General features: G+C 40.0%; 1 protein-coding gene across 2 annotated transcripts in view; it reads right to left on the bottom strand.

The window, feature by feature from the left end:
* Nucleotides 1–18,280, bottom strand: part of MTOR (mechanistic target of rapamycin kinase) — a 4,577,509-nt gene that overhangs the window by 1,393,162 nt on the left and 3,166,067 nt on the right. The gene's annotated exons all lie outside the window — the stretch shown is intronic.

Consider the following 18,280-nt stretch of genomic DNA (forward strand, 5'->3'; position numbering starts at 1 on the left):
CAGTTCCGTGTTTTACAGTGATAAAGGCCTGAGTATAACCATGCTTTTATTATCAGTAGCACTAGAAGAGACAGATGAATAAGGAGGCAAAACCTACTTGCTTTTCTCTTGAGGAACAGTTGAAGGGCACATGCAAGAGATTCAGACCCTCTACAGAACCTCCAATGAAGATCAGGGATCAGCAGAGGTACTTTGTCTTTCAGAAAAGCAAGGTTATTTGGGGATGCCGCTCATGAAAGTGAGAGACATGCCCCTTTCTTCATACCCACTGCAAGTCAATGCCAATTTAACATGGCACATCCAGACCTGCAATCTCCAGGTGGTCTACAATGGAGTGGAACAACCTGCAAAACTAAAAAACAAGAGCATATATATTTGCCTATATTCAAAGAATAATAGCCACAGATGCTGGATGGAGAGGCTGTGCAAATGTAAGGTACAGTAGCAGGGTAATATGCACCTCCTACAGAGGATCATGTTCAGCATTTACTAATATGGTGAGTATATGTTTTTATGCCTGAATTTGTAGGCCCCCCTCACTTTATAACTGTTGGGAAGAATGTCCAACATTACAAGTTAAACAGTTCATAGGTTCATAGGCAAGTACTAGGCAATCAGTCATCAGACCATTTCAAGCCTAGTCAAAAAAAATATATATTCAAAATTTCCCTCTAGCCTTAAGGAGAACGTGACAAGATGGACTGGGAGAGAATTTGAGGATGCCCATCCAGTTATATAGGTTTACCTTGAAGGTCTTAAGGCTAATACTCTGCTTTACTTGTAGTGGAAATGGTGAGGGATGCATTGGGATATGAATCTATCATACCAACATGTTTTATTTATCTGCTGATGAAAATTTAGTTCCATTAACTGAGTATTTGATATACCATTACTTCAACGAAAGTATAGGATATTAAATAGGGTTTGATCTTTCATGGCACATCAATTTCCATGGAGAAGTCTATAAGAAGCTGAGTACACAGAAAGGGCTGCCAATCTCTCCTAGTTAAAGGACAAAAAGTAAGGGCTCATGAAGCTAAGTCCTAGAATTGTTGTACACACAATAATGCTACCTGAATGCATGAATTAAAGACAAAAAATAGCAATGATAAAATGTCTACAACTGACACATTTTTAAATAGGCAATGAAAGCAACTACATCCCTAATGGAATGATTTTGACAGCAGTACTTCCAGAGGAAGGTTATCTACCTGGCAACACAAGACAAAGCAGTTAGCAATCCACTAAGACAGGGTTTGTTTAGCCAATGCAAGCCCTTCTTTAACCTGACCAAAGGACACAGAACAAGTTACTTGCCTTCCTGAACTCATTCAGAATTCCTCAACAGATCTTAAGATAGCAGTGCAAATCTAGGATATGAAGGGCTTTCGTATTCAATTGGATTCTGCCAATGGAAAGGATAAAGGAGACAAATGGACGGGTTTAAGCAGTTTAACAGGTATGATTGTCAAGCTATGACCTACTAGCCTTTAAAGAGCTTGACTGACATAACTCCATGTTGATACTGTCTACTTCCCACATATATACCAATACTACTTCAAATGGAAGTTAGTGACTGACTTAAGTGTGTAAGGGAAAACTCAAGTATAATTCTACCACCACTTTCAAAAGGAAGTGCAAACCATTCTCAAGTGATAATCTATTCCCAAGAAAGACCAAAATGGGATCTTTGCACAGACATCAAACCTTAGCAACCTATGGGCAGAACTGATGGCCAACAATAAATATATCTTCCCAGGGAGAAACTTCAAAACAGCCAGTTAAAATAGAAGATGGAAATGCCTGGGAAAACAGTCTCAAATTAAATTAAATGTAAAAATTGTCAGCATAGTTAATTTTGGTAAACAATACAGTTTCACTTATCATACAGGAGATGCACCCTATACATCAAACAATTGCTGTAAGGGATCTGGGTATCCTTGTTGATAATTCCTTATCATTTAACCATCATCTCTCTACAAAAGTTCGGAAAGTCTTTTACCTGGTCCATCTAATTTCTAAAGGCATCTCCACTAATGCAAAAAAATCTTAATCCCCACATCTTATCAGACCCATTATTGAATATAATGCACCTTTTTTCATGTATTTATCTAAACTTTTCACACAACTCAAAAGACCTCGGGGATTTATTATTAAAAAGATCTTAGTTATCAGGAAAGACTGGCAGCCCTTTCTCTGTAATCAGTCTCATACAGATGCCTCCATGGAGATCTATGTTTTGCCCTTTGTACCATGAAAGATCCAACCGTATTTCATCTCCTATTCATTCTTAGAACTAATGGTACATGAAATACTCAGTTAAATGAAATAAACATTCCTCACCACATAAAAAGGACACATTGGCATGACAGATTCATACCCCAGCTTATCCCTCACCTCTGGAATAAGCTTCCACTACATATCAAGCAGAGTAGCACCCTTGCCACCTTCAAGGTAAACCAGGATAACTGGATGAGCAGCCTCAAATTCTCTCCAGGTCGATTCTGTCTTGTTCTCCTTGAGGCTAGAGGGAAACCTTGAATAGGGTTTTTTTTTTTTTGCTTGGCTTGAAATGGTCTGCAGAGACTGACTGCCTAGTACTTACCTATGAAACTATAACTCAAGAATATCTAGTTCCAGTCAATACAGGTTTCATGGAGGGTGATTATGCAGTACCCACTGTAAGAAATTCTTGACCAGCTGATGTTCAGCCACAGTTCTGCCCTCCAAAAGGCTGTTCATGGCGCAAACTGCCTGAAACGGGAACATCAAGAGGTTCATACTAGGCACGTAGTCCTTGTGAGTCACCTTAAGCCTCACCAATTTCCTTCAAAGGTGAAAATCAAGCTATGTACCTTGTGCCTGTGAGGTAAGCACCTTAACCATTATGCCAACACCCCTCAATGACAGAACAAGTAAAATCCAAATCAAATGAGTATGTAACATTGGTCACAACCACCTGATAATTAACCAACTAAGGCACTACAGAATGCTTACCTATTCGTCTTAAGAATATCTTTCACTTAGCAGAGTATGTATGATGAATGGAGGACTTTTTACCAGTTTCGGTCACATCTGAAACTTCTGCCTGAAGGTTTTTCAGAAGAAGAGTCTAATGCACTAACTATTCACTGATGTAGAGTTGGCTTTCACCCAAACTGGGACAGACACCCTAGGGTGCAAATAGATAAATTTATATACTGCCAGTGATCTGACAACATAAAACCACATGCATCTTAGCCATCATTAATTAACCAGGCTAAGTTTTGGTCTTTTTTCAAAGACTTTTGCTATGTGGAAAGACATGAAGGAATCATCCCTACTCCCGAAAGGGGAATGGCTTTATCAATAGCTCCTGTCCAGCTGAAATTAAAAGAACAAGGGGAGAACTACATTTCCTTGTGTAGAAAACAGGTTAGCCTCTAAGGTGCCCCAATCATAAAGGACTCTGACCAGGCAGGTTTCCTTATCTTCAACTCAAAAAGGTTACTAGAATTCTGAGGCAAATTGCAGGTACTGCCACATCCCCCCAGGGTGTGAAGACATGCAACAGAAATACCCTGGTCTAAGTCTCACTAATACACTGGCATCACTTCTATGCACAAAGGTTACAACTACTGAACCTAGTGTTCAAATACAATAGCATGGCCTATCTGTCTTACTGCAGTAAGAGAAACTCAGGCCTAAACTTCCTATCCAGGCAACAGAGGTCAAGAACACCACTATTAACTTGTACTAGTTTGCATGACACCACCAACACTCGGAAGCTTCATTTTCCTTGCACAAAGAAACAAAGAAAGTGGGCTTCTCAACCCACAAAGTACCCTCACTACACACTAAAATGGGTATAACTGCAGGAAGTGTAATCCCAAAATGAAGATGGAAGGCACCACTTCTCAACAACCTAGTGACAGTGATTTCACATTAATAAAATATAAGGATGGTGCTGTATCCACTGGTACCTCATTGTCCAGAGAAACAATGTCATTAGTAGGTGTGTGAATAGGACTGGGAAGACAACTATAGGCATTATGCCAGAGACACAGAATTGTCTATGCTTCAAGCCACAATGTCTTTACTAAGGTTTCTAAGACTATTACATTTTTAGTCTACTGTGTGAGCAAGGACAAATAACACTGTACAATATTAAAGTCTGCCAAGACAAAAGCAATCTTCTGTACTGGCAGAAGAAAATACTTTTTTAATTTATAGTACCCCCTAGGGTATGCAATCACAAAAGGGCAAAACAAGTAAAGCAATTAGATTCCCCTAATGGAGCTACCAGAAAACATTCAACTAGCTTCTTTTTACTGCAATGTCTCTCTCTCTCTCTCAATGGCTGGCATACTAGTATTTACTTTGTGTACAGTGTAGAAACTATACAGCAACAGTCTAATTACAACTGAACCCTATCATAGCAAAACAAAGGAACCTTCTGTGTCCAGCTCAGACACTGACATGCTAAATACATCTGTCATTTCTGAAAACATACAATCTGTTTTAACATCTGAGAGGGGAGATAAAATAAATCAAGAAAAGACAGCAATTAGTGTAAGTAGGAGCATAGGTTGTAACATGCATCATAGCATGGACAACCTTAATTTGAGGTTAGGTTATGCCTGTGTGTGAGATGTCGATTTGGAACAATTGTTCCAATCAGGAGGGTTAAGTTTCATTATTTGAAGATGTACACAGTTTTGAGTGTTTATTTTAAGTTAATAGGTTATGGGGATGTTCTGGGGGTGTTTTTTTTTGTTTAGGGGTTTTTATTAAAACACAAACTACTGCAAAATGTGACACAGGTTCAAATGGATAGGACAAGAAACAACTGCATAAAAGATCAACCTGCCAAACATTAGTGAGAGCATGTAATACAAACGCTGGACATAAACATTTAAGCTGTCATATGTAACAGGTGGGTATAATAGCTTCTTATCATAATGACTACACTATTTATATTATTATGGAACACTAATGGTCTCACAGATATATGCAAAAAGAAGAGAGCAACAAATCATACTAAGAAATGTGAACTACAAAAAGCAATGCTATAAGAGACACAATTGGAAATGAATGAACATGTGAATTTCATAAAGAAATTATTTCAGGAGGGATATTCAGCAGAGTATCAGGGACCAGGGAAAACTGGAGTACTTATTCTAATTGCTAGAGGAGCTCCAATAGTGACAGAAGAGGAGGAAAGATAATAATGGTAGACTTGTAGTAGCAAAGGAGGAGGATTACACTGGCATGTATTTATATTCTACTTAAAATTGCTATTATGGGGATGAAGAACACTTTCAGAGAAATAATCAGCTTTCAGTAGGGAATAAAACTTACAGGTAGTGACTGAAATGTGAGTGAGGATGCATCTGTGGGACCTAAAAGGGAAAATATAACACAAGAAGGTACATTTCTGTAGAAATTTATGAAAATATTTGGTATGGCAGATGTGAATTCACTAGTAGGAACTCAAGAAAGAATTTCCATCCCCAAGATACAATAAATGGACTAGACTAAACAGTTAAGTATAAACCATTCTTTGTGAATAGAAAATACAAGCATAACTCCCACATTCTTCTTCCTGATTTTCTTGCAACCTTAAATATTAAGGGAGATTCATAAAGGTGGCCACAATATGTAGACTAGTCAACACTTGGTCTAACCCTTCTGAGTGAATAGACAGCACACAAAAATGTGGTAGGAATGCTCTTGAGTAGAGATTGTATACACTTATTGTACACATTCATGAATCCAGTCCAGAAATTATATTTCACAGAAGCATGTGCAGTTAAATAAAAGCTTCGACACGCATTCAACAACTATTTGAGATCATGCGCCAATAACAACTACGTTAAAAATACAAGGTAATGAAGTAAAAATGAGACAATGGCGCTTCCCCACATACCTGTTAAAAAGACAGAAATTTACAGAATGAGGAAATTATTCAAGAGTTATTAGGGAAGATAATAATTTCTTCAGAAGTTGTAGCTAGTCATTGGGATAAAATTAGGCAGAGCTCCTCGCTAACCCTCTTCAAGAGGAACATTGACGAGTGGATGGGGAAACGAAGTTTACCCCAGAGATCATTTCAATGACTCTGCTGGACAGAGGCGCATGGAACTAATCTAAGGGGGCGGCGAAAGCCAACACATTCCGGCTAGGCTTATAAATGCCTTCGGGCAGATAGCCTAGTACCTACCTATAAACCTATAAATAAAAAAGTGGAGTTTACAAACAGGGTAGAAATAAGAGAAAAAGATATGGTTAAGAAGCAACAATAATTATTTAGAGGGGCTGACAAATGTTAAAGTACTGCAGAATGAGGAGAATCTCATAGAACAAGGAGACCCAGCTGCAGAGTGCTAAAGAGAAAATAAAGAGAATTTCTGCATAATATGCATGAGTTTAGAAGGGCTGCTGTTACACATCTGTCTTCTGATAACTCCAGAGAACAAAAACTTTTAGCACAACTTAGACAACAGAAAGTGGAAAGCATTGTTGCCAAATTATTAGAGATATCTCTGGAATTTTGTACAAACCAGAGAAATGTGGAAATCAAGGAAGAGAACAAATGAAAATATTTATTGAAGATTTAAGTATGCCAAGGTTAGAGTTAGATAAGGCTCAACAGTTAAGATAGGAGGAGAGGAGTTAAAATCACTCACCTAATATTTCTGAGTACTCTGTAGGGATTTTTTGACGTCTGCCAACTCATTACAATGCCAAAACATATTTTTCCAGTTATCACTTTCTTCCCTATAATACCTCCAACATTTGCCATCTACCCGAGAAAAATTATTTGGAGACTGCTTGGGATACAAAAATATCTAAGCAAATACTTCCAAGCAAAAATTCTAAATCTTCTAGATTTTGTTGCATATTTGAGAGCCATATGTATGTCTTCCCATTATTTCCTTATGAATTGCTTATCCAGTCTCTCTTCCCTATCTTTTCTAACCTCCTCTGACTGATTCCTACAGTTATTATGCAGTATTTTATATGCCTTACTAACTATCCCTTTATGAACAGCAGCTTCAGTTCTAGATTTGACCAAACACTCTACAATAAGTGGTCTTTCACTATGCACACCCTTATCCCTTTCTCTTTACCTGTAACTGGAAATGAGTCCCCTAGTAGGGAAGCCAGCCTCTAACCAGCAGTCAAAACTTCTGCTTGACCTCATTCCACTCTATTCCCTCTGGATATTTCATCCCAATACCTTGGTTCCTTTGCTAGTTGAAAGTTCAAGTCTTTGGAGGAGGCAGGGATGCCAGCATTGGCACAGTCTAAATCCTACAACCCAGAAACACATGATCCTGAGGAGGAGTCAGAAAAGGCTTTTTAAAGTTAATCCTGAACCCTATGCTCTGAAGAACAGAAATGGCAAAACAAAGATTAAGTAAAAGGACCTCAGGAGAGGATGCCAGAATCAGCATGTCTTCCAAGTAAGGAACTATTTGGATCCATAAAGCCTGCAAAAATCAATCAGAGGAGTGAGGCATTTGGTGAAACCCTTAGGGTAGTAGAAAGGCCAAATGGCAAAGCACAGAACTGAAAATGTCAGGAAGCAACAGAGAAAGGCAAAACTTCATAAAACGAGGATGGATCGAAATATGGAGATAAGCATTCTTGAGATCCAGAGACATCAGAAAGGCCTGAGGGAGCAAGATAGGAAACAGAGTCTGAAGGGAAAACATTCAAAAGGATGGCACCTTCAGAAAAGTGTTTAGATGAGACAGGTCTAGAATTGGTCTCCAAGTACCCTCTTTTCTGGGCAATAGAAACATTCTTGAATAAAACCACTCCTCCCTTTGGGACACAGGCACCTCTTGAATAGTCCCTGAGACATGAGATCTCGAAGAACCTCTGGAAAAAAGGAAGTTGTTCCCGAGGAGGCTGAGGAATGTCCATAAAAGGAGGGCAGGATATCCACACCATGAAATACCCCTGATAAAAGACTGACAGAACCCAAGAATCATTAGTGATTCGAAGCCAAATAGGAAGAGAAAGAGAAAGGTCAATAGAAAGAGAAATGTGGCTGGGAATAGGCGGATAGGCAAACAGCACTTGGTTTGTCAGAAAAGGAATGCTTTTGCATCCCTGTAGTCTGAGTGGCCTTAGCAGGAGGAGCCTATTTACCACCCTTTTTACCTTTAGCAGGAGGGCAAAACTGCCTACGAACAAAGGCTGGCTTAAAAGGGTAGTTTCAATGAAGTTTAGCCACAGGAGAAACAAACATGTTTAAGCTCCTGTAAAGCCTTCCCCTTGTCCTGAAGAGACAGAGACTTAAAACAAACCAACAGCTGCTTCCCCAAACAAAAATTTATTATCCAGAGGAGCACACATTAATTTAGCCTTAATATCATTAGGTAAAGGTTGAAGCTTAATTAGTTTACCAGGGATGTCCAACTGGGCCAGTGGCCCTTTTTCAGCGGAGGCCGGGGGAGAAAAGCTCCATTACAACAACACATTACAAACAACACAAGAAATCTATAACAATCAAGAACAGATAACTTTGGTAAATATAGGTATAACATAGTTTATACATAAAAAATAAAAATTGAGAGAGTAATATAAAGTGGAAAAAAAAAAAAAGCTAACAAACTAGCATGAAATAGCGTGCGCCATCATTGAGAAATGTCTGATAAGTAGATCCATATCACAGTATTGGTGGTAAATATTTATGAGATACATGTATAGTATATGAACAAAAATATGGCTGATTGTTGCTATGTTAGTGTTACTTGTTCTAAACAGCGATGGCTATGGCAATATTGAGGTGAAGTACTTAAAGGAGTGAATATGATGAAACTGTAGGAAGTTTGAGATATGTAGATAAAAACAGGAGCAGCAGTGAGCTTGGGATAGGTAGAGAGAAACTGGAAGTCTGTGAGAGAAGGGATAGTTTGGATGTTAGAATTTAGTAAGGGAAGATGTACTTTGGTTGTAAAAACAAGGAAAGACAGAATGATCAGCCTGGATTAGTGTAGGAGCAAAGCCAGTTGTTGGTTAGGTGTTTCTTGAGCAGTAGTTTAACTTTGGATGTCTTGCTAGAATTTAGTATTGTCTGAGGCATGGAATTACGGGACTTGGATATTTGGTGGGAAAATACAGTGCTGCAGTAACAAACATTGGATTTAGTTACTTTGAGTAGTAGTTTGCTGGAGGATCTTAGTGGCCTGCCATTTGAGTAGGGCTGCACTAAGCTCTTGAGTGCTGGCCAGTTATCTGAATGGTAGAAGATGGAATGAATGAAAGTTATTTGGTTGAGGGAATACATTTTCACTGCTTTTATCTTAATCCATAATGATGAGCTTCCAGTTTCTCTGTTTTTGTATCATCATTGCTTTACTTTCTTCTCATCTATCCTTAACTGGATTAATAGAATCCTCTTTAATACATACTCTTAAATACTTTACCCTATACTTCCATAAACATGGGTATTGTTAAACCCTTCATGTGTGGCTAAACAGTTTACCACTATAGCTCTATTTTTTCATTAATTTTATATCCCAAAAAGACTTGAAACTGTGTCAAAATATTCCACAACACCAAAATGTCCTCTTCTGGATTTATCACATACAAAATAATATCATCTGCACATAAAGCAAACATTTCATGACTAACATATCAGTTATACCACTGAATTTGTGAGTCCCTTATATTCTTTCTGAATAGCTTTAAATATAAAGTAAATAAGAAATGGGAAATAGGATACCATGCCTGGTTTCTCAACTGAAAGACAGTTTGTTGAAGATGAACTCTCTGCAAATTTACATACACACACACTTTTCAATTTAACCTCGGTCACGGAATGCAAATGTTTCCATTGCCCTATTCATAAAATCCCAGCTCACTCTAGCTATCGAATAGGATGAAAAAGAAATTATATACTTAATATAAAGTTCCATCTGTGTTGTCTATTTTCATTCTTCCTCAACTTGTGGGTCTCGGATCCAACATCAGATCCGACTCGGCCACTTTCAAAAGCTTAGGCTTCAAAGCTCGAGCTCCTCCTCTACCCATAATGCCTCATTCCCCCAGATTACTTCAGATCGAGTTTGCTGCTAACATATTTCCAAAGTATACCGCTATATACAAAAAAGTACATAAATTCAGAAAAGTACTAAAAGGAGTAGAGTAAAGATCAGGAGCTCAACAAGTAACAGAGGTTCCTATAAGCATATCTATCAGGTCATTCACAAGATGGACTTAGGGAAGGAGGGCGGGAAGGTTGAGGAAGAATGAAAATGGAGAACAGAGATGGCACGTTATGGTAAGTACATAATTTCTTTATCTGATGTTTTCATTTTCATTCTTCCTCAACCTGAGGGGCATAGTCCCCAGCTACAATAACCCAGGGTGGCCTTCATGGTAAGATATTCCAGAGCACAACAGAACCAAGGGCAGCTCTATTCCTAGAGATAATGACCAGTTTATAGTGGGAAATGAAGATGTGAGAATTTGACCAAGAAGCAGCTCAACAAATATCATTAATCGAAACTTTCGCCCAAAAGCCTTGAGAAGTCGCCATTGATCTAGTAGAGTGAGCTTTGACTTGCTTAAGTAAAGAAACACCTTTATATTTATAAACAAATGAAATGCAGTCCCATAACCATTTAGCTAAGGTGGTCTTGGCAACTGGTCTATCTTTTTTGACATCTGAAAAGGATATGAAACGGTGAACAGATTTTCTGAAAGATTTAGTTCTGTATAAATAAAATGCAACTGTATGTGAACATCTAACAGATGAAGAGTATATTCCCCTTTGTTTTGGTAACTGGAAAAAAAGAGTGGTAAAGTTGACAGATTACTTAATGTTGTTTTCTGTCTGAACTTTGGGTAGAAAGGATGGGATGGTACATAAGATTACTCTGTCCTTATGAAAAATTAAGTAAGGATATTTGGAAGATAGAGCTTGCAATTCAAATGCTCTTCTTGCACAAGTGACAGCAACTAGAAAACAGTCTTCCATGACAGGAATTTCAAATCTACTTTGGCTGAAGGTTCAAAAGGGGGATGAACTAGAGCCTATAAAATCATAGTTAAATCCCAAGGAGGTGTTGGATCTTTAACAGGAGGATGAAGAAGGAAACTACCTCTAAGGAGGGCCTTCTACAATTTAGATGAGGCTAAGGATGATGAATTTTCTCCATAATCATCTTCTTCTTTCAGCTGCTCCTGTTAGGCGTTGCCACAGCAGATCAACTGTTTCCATTTCTTCCTGTCCTTTGCATCTTGCTCTGTCACACCAACCACCTGCATGTCCTCTCTCACCACATCCATAAACCTTATCTTAGGCCTCCCTCTTTTCCTGTTACCTGGCAGCTTCATCCTTAGCATCTTTTTCCCAATATACTCTGCATCCCTCCTCAGCACATGTCCAAACCAATGTAATCTTGCCTCTCTGGCTTTGTCTCCAAACCTTCTAACCTGGGCTGACCCTCTAATATACTTATTCCTAATCCTGTCCATCCTTGTCACACCCAGTGCAAATCTTAAAATCTTCAACTCTGCCACGTCAAGCTCTGACTCCTGCCTTTTTGTCAATGCCACCGTCTCCAACCCATATAACATAGCTAGTCTCACTACCCTCTTGTAGACCTTCCCTTTCACTCTTACTGGTACCCGTCTGTCACAAATCACTCCTGACACTCTTCTCCACCCATTCCACCCTGCCTGTACTCTCTTCTTCACCTCACTTCCCTTTCACTCTTACTGGTCTGTCACAAATCACTCCTGACACTCTTCTCTACCCACTCCATTCTGCCTGTACTCTCTTCTTCACCGCTCTTCCACACTCACCAATACTCTGAACTGTTGATCCCAAGTACTTAAACTCATCAACCTTCGCCAACTCTACTCCCTGCATCCTCACCATTCCTCTATCCTCCCTCTCATTCACACACACATATTCTGTCTTAGTCCTGCTGACCTTCATTCCTCTCTTCTCTAGAGCATATCTCCACCTCTCCAGGGTCTCCTCAACCTGGTCCCTACTCTCACTACAGAACACAATGTCATCTGCAAACATCATGGTCCATGGGGCCTCCTGTCTGATCTCGTCTGTCAACCTGTCCATCACCATTGCAAATAAGAAAGGGCTCAGAGCTGATCCTTGATGTAATCCCACCTCCACCTTAAATGCATCTGTCACTTCAAAGGCAGACTTCACCACTGTCACACTACCCTCGTACATATCCTGTACTACTTTTACATAGTTCTCTACCACTCCTGACTTCCTATACAATACCACAACTCCTCTTTAGTCACCCTATCATATGCTTTCTCCAAGTCCACAAAGACACAATGCAACTCCTTCTGACCTTCTCTATATTTCTCCATCAACACTCTCAGAGCAAACATCGCATCTGTAGTGCTCCTTCCTGGCATGAAACTATACTGCTGATCACTAATCGTCACCTCCCTTCTTAACTTAGCTTCCACCACTCATTCCCATAACTTCAAGCTGTGACTGATCAGTTTTATCCCTCTGTAGTTACTACAGCTCTGCACATCACCCTTACTCTTAAAAATAGGTACCAAAACATTTTATCTCCACTCCTCAGGCATCCTCTGACTTTCCAAGATTTTATTAAACAATTGGGTTAAAAACTCCACTGGCATTTCTCCTAACCATCTCCATGCTTCCACTGGTATGTCATCTGGACCAACAGCTTTTCCATTCTTCATCCTCTTCATAGCTGTCTGTACTTCCTCCTTGCTAATCTGTTTCAGTTCCTGATTCACTATCCCCACATCATCCAACCTTCTCTCTCTCATTCTCTTCATTCATCAGCCCCTCAAAGTATTCTTTCCATCTGCTCAACACACTCTCCTTGCTTGTGAGTACATTTCTCTCACTATCCTTTATCACCCTTACCTGCTGCACATCTTTCCCAGCTCGGTCCCTCTATCTAGCCAATTGGTACAGGTCCTTTTCTCCCACTTTAGTGTCCAACCTTTCATACAACCCTCCATATGCCTTATCCTTAGCCTTCGCCACCTCTCTATTTGCCATGCTCCTCATCTCCTTATACTCCTGTCTACTTTTTTCTCTCTGACAATCCCACTTCTTCGCCAACCTCTTCTCTGTATACTGTCCTGTATTTCCTCATTCCACCACCAGGTCTCCTTGTCCTCCTTTCTCTGTCCAGATGTCACACCAAGCACCTTTCTAGCTGTCTTCCTTACCATATCTGCTGTTGTTACCCAGCTATTTAGTAACTCTTTACTACCCCTAGTGCCCGTTTTAACTCTTCCCTGAACTCCACCTCACAATCACCCTTTTTCAGCTTCCACCATTTGATCCTTGGCACTGCTCTCACACTTGTCCTCCTCTTCTTGATCACCAACGTCATCCTACAGACCACCATTCTATGCTGCCTAATTACACTTTCCCCTGTCAACACTTAACAGTCTCCAATCTCCTTCAGACTGGCCCTCCTGCATAGGATATAATACACCTGTGTGCATCTTCCTCTGCTCTTGTACGTCACCCTATGCTCCTCCCTCTTCTTAAAATACGTATTCACCATAGCCATGTCCATCCTTTTCACAAAAACCACTACCATCTGACCTTCTGCATTCCTCACCTTAACACCATACCTGCCCATCACTTCTTCATCCCCTCTGTTTCCCTCACCAACATGCCCACTGAAATCCACTCCAATCACCAGTCTCTCACTCTTGGGTACACTCACCACCACTTCATCCAACTCACTCCAAAATTTTTCTTTCTCATCCACTGCACACCCAACTTGCGGAGCGTATGCACTAACAACATTCATCATTGCACCAACAATTTCCAGCTTCATAAACATCACTCTATCAGACACTCCTTTTACCTCCAAAACAATCTTGGCATATTGTTCTTTCAGGATAACCCCTACCCCATTTCTCCTCCCATTCACACCATGACAGAACAATTTGAAACTGCCTCCTATATACCTGGCCTTACTCCACTTCCATCTGGTGTCTTCTACACACAATATATCAACCTTCCTTCTCTCCATATCAGCTAGCTCTCTCCCTATAGCAGTCATACTGCCAACATTCAAAGTTCCTACCCTCACTACTACACTCGTAATCTTCCTCCTCTCTTTCAGCTTTCGGGCATGTCTTCCCCTTCTTCTTCGGCCAACAGTAGCCCAATTTCCACGAGCACCCTGTTGGCTAACAGTACTGGTGGTGGTCGTTAACCCGGGCCTTGACCAAACCGGTATGGAAATCTGTACTGTTGTCCGCATATGTTATTTGGCAGAGGTTTTACACCGGATGACCTTCCTGATGTAACCCTCCCCATTTATCTGGGCTTGGGACCGGCACGAAGAAATGCACTGGCTTGTGCATCCCCAGTGGCTGGGATGGCCCCAGCATAGAAAAGATTGCTCATATTTTTTTTTTTTTGGCCCCAGCATAGAAAATATGAGCAAGAAAATCTAGAACTGTCAGAATAGGAGCAGTCAAAGGATCTAACTGCTTCTGTCGAGCCCATACAGACAATCTTTTTGTTTGCTCTTCTAGATTCTACTAGTAAAAAATTTGTGGGAGGAGATCAGAATGTTTCAGATCAGGGATGAAATCCTGGAAAATCTAGCCATTGTTGAAACTGGAGAAACCATGCAGTTAGTTTTAGGCCTAGGACATTGGGGTGAATTTGCCCTGATGGATGGGGCAACAGATCAGGATATGGTTTGATCATCCACGGAAGGCAAATCAGATGAGACCAAAGGAAGGTGAACTAGATCTGTTGAGGCCAAAAAGGAGCAATAAGAAACACCTTGCTCTTCAACCTGGATGCTTTCTGAAGAATTTTGGGGATCAAAGGCAGAAAGTCAAAGTAGACTGGGAGGCCAAGCATGGACTAGAGCATCTCTGGGTGACTGTCCCTGAGGGGGAATCAAGGTGAATAACTTGCTGCACTTTTTGTGGGGATTTGCAAAGAGACTGCAGTAAGGTTGACCCTATTTGTACTGATTCAGAGACCACTTGTGATGCATCAGTAAGACTCTACTGAGCCTGTCCACTAGAATGTTGCACTCCCCTGGAATGTGCATTGTAATCAGAACGCGGTTGGTAGAGAACGCCCACTGCCACACTTTCATTGCTTCTTGACACAGAGGATATGATATGGTTCCCGCTTGTTTGTTGATGGACCATACGACTGATATATTTGTTGCTCGTCCAGTCAGGATAAAACAGACAAATGGCTGTGGGTTCAATTCAAGCAGCTTTACTACATACTAACACATCAGGATGGAGCCTTAGTAACTTAAACTTAAATAAAGTTATAAACAGACTGACTACTGCACTTGTACATGTTAACGCTCTGGCTGTTCACTCAAAATGGCACTGCTGCCTGCATGTGCTCTCTATTTATACACGTGCCCTCACTTTGAAATGCTTCTTAAAGTCACAACACACACTGATCTACATCCTCCCTCTTTGAGAAATAAGTCATGCACAGTAATAATGACAATAATCATGGACATGCAATTGTACAGAAATAATCTTTTGACATGCAATTACACAGAACTAATTACAAGTGAAACAATCATGTCCAAGTTGCTGTGTATTTTACACTAGGTCTGGAAATACGACCAGATCATGTGACATAAAAATCAGGACTAGGTTTAGCAACAGGGACTATTGAATGTTCAACTTCAGGGAAATCTGGGTCATCATCAGGAACAGGAATAGGTACGGAGACATGTCCTTCAACAGGAAGATCGTCTGAGTTGATCTGAGATCTAAAGTCTGTATCACAGGTACGATGCTGCAATATCGAGTCAGACACCGGAAGAAGATGCCTGTGATTTCTTCTGTATTGTATACTCTCAGATTCTGCTAAGATCTTGGCTAGGTGCACACACATCTCACTTGATCAATTCAATCAAATCCTTTTGCCGTTTGCATCCTCACTATCTCTCTTTTCAATGGATGAAGAAATCTGCTCAGTTTACTTTTTGAATAGTTGGGCTTTGATGGCACTTGTGTTTTTAGCATTAGGCACTAACAAACTGCAACCAATAGGCAAAGTTGTTCTGGTTTGCTGAGACAGAAGTCTCTGAACAGGTGAGCCAAGTAAATTGTCATGTGGTACATTTCTGAGATTAAGAACATTCAAGAAAACATCAGTATTGTCACGCTTTGACCTCTCTAGTAATTGCTTTGAAATTTGTACTGTATGTTCAGCGACAATGACTGACTGTGGGTACTCAGGACTACTGGTAACATGTATGAAGTCCCACTCTTTGCAAATTTTTGAGCTGACTAGTAAACTGGGCACCACTGTCAGAAACAACTACTTGTGGACTACCACAGACTGAGAAATGACGTTTCAACTTAATGACAGTACTGGACATTAGGTTAGGTAGCAGATCAAACTCGAACCAATCTGAATAAGAGTCTAGCAACACTAAGTAACACTGACTATGCCACTCAAATATCAGTGGCTACTGTTGACCAAGGTAGTTCAGGAATCTGGTTTAGCTGAAGTGGCTCTTTTTGCAAATGCAGTTTAGTACTATTGCATACTGAACAGGATGAAAGTCCTTTATTGATATCTTTTGACATAGAAGGCCAAAATACTAGTCCTCTCGCCCTTCTTTTGGTAGCTTCAAAACTTGGGTGACCACGATGCAAACTCTGGATGTACTCATGTTTTAAAGAGGTAGGAACAACAACTTTAGGACCTTTGAAAATGATACCATCTTCCATCAACATCTCATCTGTGTAAGGAAAAATAAGGTTGCACTTCTGTTGGTACAACAAGATTGCGTTGACGGCCATCCAACACTGATGAAGTGGTTGAGCTTTTGCAAACTAGTATCAGTCTTTGTATGATCTCTTAGCTTATCAAGTCTCATGGTAAAAAATTACACACTTCCATGACATCAAAGTAAAAAATTATCTGCATCAAGCTGTTCTGTGGTATTTCTCGGCAATCTGGATAAGGTATCAACCAGATAAAGAAGTTTGCCTTTTGTATAGACCATTTGGAAGATATACTTTTATAATCTAAGCAACATTCTTTGTAGTCTTGCTGGGACTGTATGCATAGGCTTCTTTAAAATAGTGACTAGAGTTTGATGATCAGTCTCAATCTGGATAGCTCAGTCATAAATATAATCATGGAACTTTGAACAAGCGAACACAATTGCCAAAGTTCCTTCTGAATTTGAGCATACTGCATCTCAGTTTGGGTAAGAGTTCTAGATGCAGAGGCTACTGGTCTGCCCTCTTGAAGAATAACTGCAGCAAGATCGAACTTTGAAGCATCACAGGAAAGAATTACTGGTTTGTGGATATCATGGTATCTTAAAATAGGTGGACTGGCAATTTTCTGTTTCAGGTCAGCAAATGCTCTCTGGTGTTCCAACCATGACGAAGTAACATTTTTGTATGTCAGCTCTCTTAAAGGTGCTGTTTATTCACTGAACTCTCCTATAAACTTGCCCAAATAGTTAACAATAACAAGAAAATATTGTAAGGCATGGACATTGTCTGGAGCTAGCATCTCAAGTAAGGCTGCTTGCTAGTAAGGATCTGTTGTAACCCTGAACTGGTAAAAAAAATGACCAACATAAGTAATTTCTGATAGACTGAATTTACATTTCAGAGGACTGAGCTTTAGATTCATTTCACGTGTTCTTTCCAGAACTTTCCTGAGGTTTCCATCATGCTCTACTTCACCACTCCTCCAACTAGTAAATCATCTGCTATTATAGCACAGGGACAGCCTGAACAAATTTGCTCCATTGCATGCTGAACGACTTTACTGGCAGAATGTATTCCAAAAGGCATTTTGATAAATCTGTATCTACTAAATGGCATACTGAATGTAGTCAGTAGTGAAGATTTGCGATCAAGCATTACTTGCCAAAATTAACTCTTTGCGTCTAAGACAGAAAAAACAGTGGCACTTGACATGAGGGTAGCAACTTCCTTGACTGTACGCATAGGATGGTGGGTCTCTTTAATGCTTTAAGTCTCTTGGATCAATACATATTCCTGATTTCATCTGAGCTTTTCTTATGAGCGAATGGCATGGAAGACACCCATTCAGTTGGTTCTGCAACTGGACAAATTACACCTTGCTGCACCGTTTTATCTAACTGGATTTTCACTCTGTGATGCACAGCTATTGGAAACACTTCTTGCTGGTCTGATCACTGGAATTACCTCTGGGTCTAATTTCATGGAGTACACAAATGGAAGTTTAACTAGCTTGTCTTCGAAAATATCAGCATACTCTGTGAAAATAGCAACAGTG

The sequence above is a fragment of the Protopterus annectens genome, chromosome 2.part1 (genome assembly GCF_019279795.1).
Source record: "Protopterus annectens isolate FY-2018-M chromosome 2.part1, PAN1.0, whole genome shotgun sequence".
Classification (NCBI taxonomy): Eukaryota; Metazoa; Chordata; order Ceratodontiformes; family Protopteridae; genus Protopterus; species Protopterus annectens.